Genomic DNA, 6,779 nt, shown 5'->3' on the forward strand with positions numbered 1-6,779 from the left:
TGGGAGGAGCCCCAGATCCCTCTCCTATAAGGGTAAAAACTCTGAATCAGGATCTACAACTCATTTAGTTGAATGATGCTACTCACGCTGGGATGAGCCCCCAAACCCTCCTCCTATAAAGGTAAAAACTCTGAATCAGACTCCACAACAGTCAATGTGCAGGTCAGTCGGTGCTTGATGGAGCAATGTATGATCTTCTAATGGATGTGCACAGAAGCTGAAATAGAAGGGAGAGTGAGAGTGAGAGGGTTGATGTTCATGGCCTCCTTCAGGAGAGATTTCTTTCTCGGATAATCCTGCAGTGCAGAGACTGGGTCTTAAATAATCATCTTCGGGGCACTTAAGTCTTTACAACCACTCCTTTTCAAGAATCGTCATTTTTTTTACACCAATGGAGGAGAGGGTACTTAAGTCTTTGCAATCGCATCAAACTCCAACGCTAATTAATGCTGACAAACATGGGGATACGAGATGCACATGCTTACATACATGGTGCTCTTTGGGACCCCCGAACATGAGATGTAGCTAACTGCCTTGTTCGGGGGGGGGGAACATATAACCTGCTTTGAGAAAAAAGAGGTTATGAAAAACTAGGTAGAAGCCGTTTTTTTGAATTTTGTTTTTGAAAATGCTGCTCGATTGTCAGGCCTCCTAAAAACCGGTCATTCACCCTTCCTTTTATCATCCATCTCCATGGTGATGCTCCTATTGGAATGCTACTTCAGACAACAATCTTTCGATTGTATACTGGAGTGTTAGGTTTTCCCACCATAACCAGAACCTCCTTAACCCACCACGTTGAACCGTGCAGCTACCCTCCAAATAGCCTTACAGGCTATTAGGCTACCATCACCTCCTTCAATGCCTTAAACCTGCTCATGCCCTTGCAAGCCCCTTGGTACTACTTATCTTAGGACAAGTTTCCTACAATGTCATTCACCACTCGACCCTCAACCCTAAGCTCTACATATGAGGAAGGGATTGGGCATTGGGTACAAGGCTGGTCGCATAATGGTAATGTTGCAAAGATAGTTGATCGAGAGGAGTGTGGGCCCACCAATTTGAGCAGTAGGGTGATTGGGAGTGGCAAGTAATCCATAAAGGGGCAGTATGATTTGGATTGTAAAGGGGTGGTGGCCATTAAGGAGGAGGGGGGCAATATATATATATATATATATATATATATATATATATATATATATATATATATATATATATATATATATATATATATATATATATATATATATATATATATATATATATATATAAGAAAAAGGGTAGGTGCATGATCACTTTCGAACATGACCAAAATGAACTCGCACAAAGCATTCATCACGTGCGTGATGGATGTTCTACCGAAGAAGACCTTTAGTGGCGACTTTTGTCGCCGCTAAAGATAATTGGACCTTTAGCGGTGACTTTTTGTGGCCGCTAAAGGTCTTGTACGAGACTTTTAGCAGTGACAAAAGTCGCTGCTAAAGGTCTGAGTCCTTTAGTGATGACTTTTGTTGCCACTAAAGCCCTTGTTCGGCGGAACACGCACGGAGTGTCCATCATGTGCGCGATGAACGCTTTGCATGAGTTCATTATCATGCACCTACCTCTCTCTCTCTCTCTCTCTCTCTCTCTATATATATATATATATATATATATATATATATATATATATAGAGAGAGAGAGAGAGAGAGAGAGAGAGAGAGAGATGGTGCTGGAGTGCAAAGGGGTAGCAGCTAGTTGCAATAATTTACTAGATTTTTTTTTATGCCCAAACACTATTTTAACTTATTGAATGAAACCTTTACTTTTGACACTTTCAATTTCGATAATTTGATCTTTGAAAAATAATATTATAATATTGATTTTTCAAATATGTCATCCAAATAACTCCTAAGAGTTCAAGTTGCAATCAACTGGTTACTGATGGGATTTGAGCTAAACAAGCCTTTTAGAACCATTCACTGCTTCAACTTACTGAAAAGCAGCGCCGGCCTTGGGGACCAAGCAGAAGCAACGACACCCTATATAAAGCATTTTATAATACACTTGACTAGGAAATTTTTGTAATATTTATTACGCTAAGAGTGTCTCTCTCTTTCTCTTTAATAATGTAATTGATAAAAAAAATGATGCCATGTTAGGTCTCTCTCGCATATTTATTTTAATTATTTATTTCAAAGTTTTTTGAATGATGGGTTTAGACATTTTGGGAGTTGACCACATGTTTTATCCGTCTCGGTCTCTATGAATCGCAAATTCCGTGCCTCCTTTTCTTTGAGATCCGAAATTTGTTCAAAATTTTCCCTCTTTTTAACAAAATTTTGAGTTCTCAGAATTACCCATTTTACCCCTACTTTTGATTCCCCCCCGAAAAAGAAAAAGGGAAGTGAGTGTGATTTGCACTAGTCAACAGAGACACGTCGTTATAGATGGGCTGCTGCATCCGCTGATGCCGAGGCAATATAAGAAAATGACCTTCATACCCCCCAACATGATATTCTGAAGTAGGCGTTGTTAATGATGAAGTGTTTCTAATTATTCTTTGTTTTGTCTCCTCCTTTTCCTTAGAGTGTGAGGGGACCAGTGAGAGGGAGAGACGAGAGAGGGAACCCTGGTCTGGTTCCTTCTAGCATCAATGGCAGGCGAGGGCGAGAGAGGGATCCTGAAAGGCAGGCAGCTTTTTCGGGGTTCGTACAAAAAGTGTTTTTTACCATTACAAAGCGCAGCACTTAACGGCGTTAATTGAGACGTGGCATGCCGTTAATTGCGACGTGGCATTCATCCGAACCTCGTAATGGTCGGCCACGATTTCTGCATGAGTAGAGGCTCATGTTCAGCATGACCTGATCTGCTTTCCCTTAAAACCCCTACTGTTTTGAATGCTATATATTTGGGAGATGGAAGCAGAGAACCCTTAAAATTTCTCATTTTTAACTACATTTTTGAGCCTAAAGTGGGGTTGGCTTAGTGGGGGTGGGGCCTTGGCTACTAGACGGGCAGTTAAGGTTGGATTTTCATTAGCGTCACTCCTCTGCGCAAGCCAATGCATATCTCAGGCCCTGAGGGCAAGGGTCCTAGACTTGGAGTTTTACGCAACCGGCACGACGACCGTAGGTATGGCAGGCTGAGCCAGCGCAACCACGTCTTTGTGTTATCCTTGCCTCCCTATTTCTAGATGCGATCCTTGCACCGCTCTTACTTCTCTCGTATTCAGTTTTATCCAATTAAGAGATAAGACTGGAGCTGCTGTCCCTTCTATTCTAACGTGGATCTGTCCATTACCTTATAGAGAAAATAATACGAGAGGGTTTTTCATGTTTTGCCCATAATACAACCTTTACAAAATAACAATCACAATGGCCAATGCTGAAAAAAAAAATACACAATAGGAAATCCAGGATATAGGGTGTCAACCCGTCGGGTTTAGCTGAACCCATCTCGAATCAAACCCTATAGGGTCAGGGTATGCTGACAAATAAGAAGACCCAATTAAGTCCTGAGTCCAGACCCAAAAGTCTGATTAATACAAGGACCTGGGTATAGTTTGTGAAATTTTATACCAGATCCGAGTTCCGATTAAGACCCACAATTTTTAAATGTAAAAATAATAAAAAATATTATTTTACCAAGTCTGATTTATGTAGTTTTTATTGGGTCCGGGTATGGTTTCTCTTATAATAGACCTGATTAGATCCGGGTTTGAACCCGATACCATACCCAAAAATCTGATCCAAGTCTGGTTCTACCTGGGTCCGAACCAAACCCGACCCGTTGACACTCCTAACCACAGGAAACCAGGGTAATGTCAGCTGTATTGGATCCTATTTAGGATTTTTTTTAACAAAGATATTTAATCAAAACTTTTTAACTCAAGTAACTGTTAAACAGGTGGGACGTGGGTCCCACAAACATGAGGGGTTCTGAACTCGTGGTGTCCCGTCCACTTGGTGACATACACAAATGGCCGCTGGACTGGATGAGTGCAGCTCTTGTGGGCAGAAGCTATGGATTGTTTTTTTTTTTTTTTTGATAGTCAAGCTAGGGTTTGGCAGAAGCTACGTATTGTTTCATAAAGGTAAATGCTTATTAATAGATATGTCTTGATGTGTAAAGGCAAATGCTTAATAGAGATATCACCCAAAAAATTCTGAAAAAAAGAAAAAGAAAAATTCATTGATAGAGGTGTTGTGGAAGGCGAGGGTGCAAAACAACATTGAGAGGGGTGGCCTTAGGAAAGGTCAAGCCCATCCCCTCGGTCATGTCCACGGACTCGCCCGTGGGTGTGGACCATTCGAAGCTATGCAGCAGCCGAGCCAAGGTCAGGTGCAAAACATGCATAGCGAACGACATTCCGGGGCAGGATCTGCGACCTAACCCAAAAGGAAACAGCTTGAAATGCTGATCAATAACACAAGCATTGGAACGGCTGGTCAGGAACCTCTCCGGCTGGAACTCTTCTGGATCAGACCACACATGCGGATCCCGCTGGAGCTTCCATAAGTTCACTAACAAGTAGGTCCTGGCTGGGACCCGGTACCCGCCCACAACGGCTTCTTCCACTGATTCATGCGGGACCAACAACGGAGCAGCCGGGAACAGTCGCATGGTCTCCTTCACTATTGCACGAAGATAAGGCAAACCTTCCATATCCCGGTCGTCCACCTTCCTACCCTTACCCACGACGGCGTCCAGCTCTTCTTGGGCCTTTGTTAACACGTGGCGGTTGTTCAGCAGTAAAGAGAAGGCCCACACTAGCGTGTCTGACGTGGTATCCACTCCTGACACTATCAGGGCCTGACAGGAGATGATTTAGAGCACGAATTATATATATATATATATATATATATATATATATATATATATATATATATATATATATATATATATATATATATATATATATATCGAGAGAGTAATGGGTCTGTAAATCTAAGTTAAAGAGCCTTGACAATCCATGGCATGGGTTGATTTATGATCGGGGGGGCAAAAACGCAAAAATTGTGTCAAAGACATAATTTTTAGGCTAAAACCTTTAGTACACTAAAAGCCGAGCACATTTTTGAAAAAGGTCTAAAAGTGTCAGCAATTTAGTTTGACAAAAACAATCACTGCACTCTGTAGCAGTGGGCCGCATTGCAATGTCAAATAGCCATGGCACTTAGCTGCTTCTTTGATCTCAACTTCTTGGGGAGGAAGGATTCAGAGATGACAGCGTTTCATGTGGGGCCTGCACTGGCCTTATGCAATGCTCTATATGTGATTCGCTATGGCACTTAGCCATGTCACTTAACCGCTCCTTTGATCTCACCTCGATAACAACCGGCAGATCTCATATCGACCTCCAAGTGTAAAATTGTAACCCCTAGGGTGCTTCTGTGGTTTTTTCAATCATAATTAATTAGCAAAAATATACCAGCGAATTAGCCTTGCTGACGGTGTCATTTGAGTGCACAGTGGACAACCTCTCTTCTCTGGTAACAGAGAGAAGCACGTGCATGAAATCCGGCTTGACCGAAACCTCCCCCGCGATGCTCTTCCGGTGGTGCTCCGTCAGCCACCGCTCGGCCATCTCGTCCAACCTCATGTGGAGCCTCTTCATCTTCCCGAGCGTCCCGCCAATGTCGAACCGCTCCAGAAAAGGGAACATGTCCGAGACGATGGAGGCCCTCGAGAGATCGAGGAACTCTGCGATCAAGGCTCTCAACTCCCCCGAGTCGTCGTCTTTCAGCTTCTCCCCCACCACCAAGCGCAGGACCACGTTCAAGGCAAATCCCCCAAGCCGATCCTTCATCTCCACGGGGCCCAGCTCAGCTAGCAGCTCCCGGACGAGCCCATTAACTTCTTCGGCCCGGACGTCGGCGAGCTCCTCGACCCGCTTCGAAGAGAGGAGCTCGGCGGTAATGATCCGGCGAACCGAGCGCCAGTAGGGCCCGAGCGGAGCCAGCATTACCATGGCATAGTCGTAGCCGAGGTATCGCCCGCTGGGCATGGACGGGCGGCCAGCGAAGGCCGCATCGTTGGCAGCGAAACATTCCTTCGCCAGCTCCCAGCTACTGATTACAAGCGTCCGCCGCCGTCCCATCCGGAGGGCGAGGATCGGGCCGTACCGGTCTGAGAGCGCCGCAAGGGTCCGGTGGAACGGCATCGACGGGTCGAGAATGGGGAGGTGGCCGACCACCGGCCAGCGACCGGCCGGTTCAGGCGGGAGGCTGTCTCTTTCTGTTCGTGCCTTCTTGCGGCCGAGGCCGTAGAGGAAGAATAGTAGGGTCAGAAAGAGGCCGGCTGCTGCCTGGATGATGGCAATTGTCATTGCTCCCATGGTGGGTCGGGTGGGGATGCGTGGCATTGCACCCACATCGTGCGCCTTATAGTAAGATCTCACGTCTTCCGCATGAGAATTTGAAAATCATTTTCTGCACCAAAACAATACAAACGGCCCGTGGTGTCACGCATATCCTTTCTAAACCCATAACTTCCCGGAAAGCCAGCCGGTCAAGTGATAATAAGTCACTCGTATCGGTTCGGATTGAAACCCGATCCGTTGGCAGAGATACAGAATGATGGTGGTGAGCTGCAAAATGCAAATTTGTAAGGCCACGATTTACCTAAATTGGGTAAGAGAACGGAAAATGTGAAAATGTGGTCTCCCATACGTCCAAGAATTAGGTGCAATGTGCTCTCATAGAAAAATGTGCTACCCATCTCTCATTAAATGACACCTATATTGTTCGGTGCAGGATCTCTCATTCTAAGAAATAAGGAGGCACCTTGTTTTGTG

At 44.7% G+C, this 6,779-nt stretch overlaps 1 pseudogene; it reads right to left on the bottom strand.

The window, feature by feature from the left end:
- Positions 1 to 4,171: 4,171 nt before the first annotated feature.
- LOC149835132 (strychnine-10-hydroxylase pseudogene) lies at positions 4,172 to 6,311 on the bottom strand (annotated as a pseudogene).
- Positions 6,312 to 6,779: the final 468 nt, after the last annotated feature.

The sequence above is a fragment of the Nuphar pumila genome, chromosome 6, assembly GCF_984573655.1.
Source record: "Nuphar pumila chromosome 6, dmNupPumi1.hap1.1, whole genome shotgun sequence".
In the NCBI taxonomy this organism is placed as follows: domain Eukaryota; kingdom Viridiplantae; phylum Streptophyta; class Magnoliopsida; order Nymphaeales; family Nymphaeaceae; genus Nuphar; species Nuphar pumila.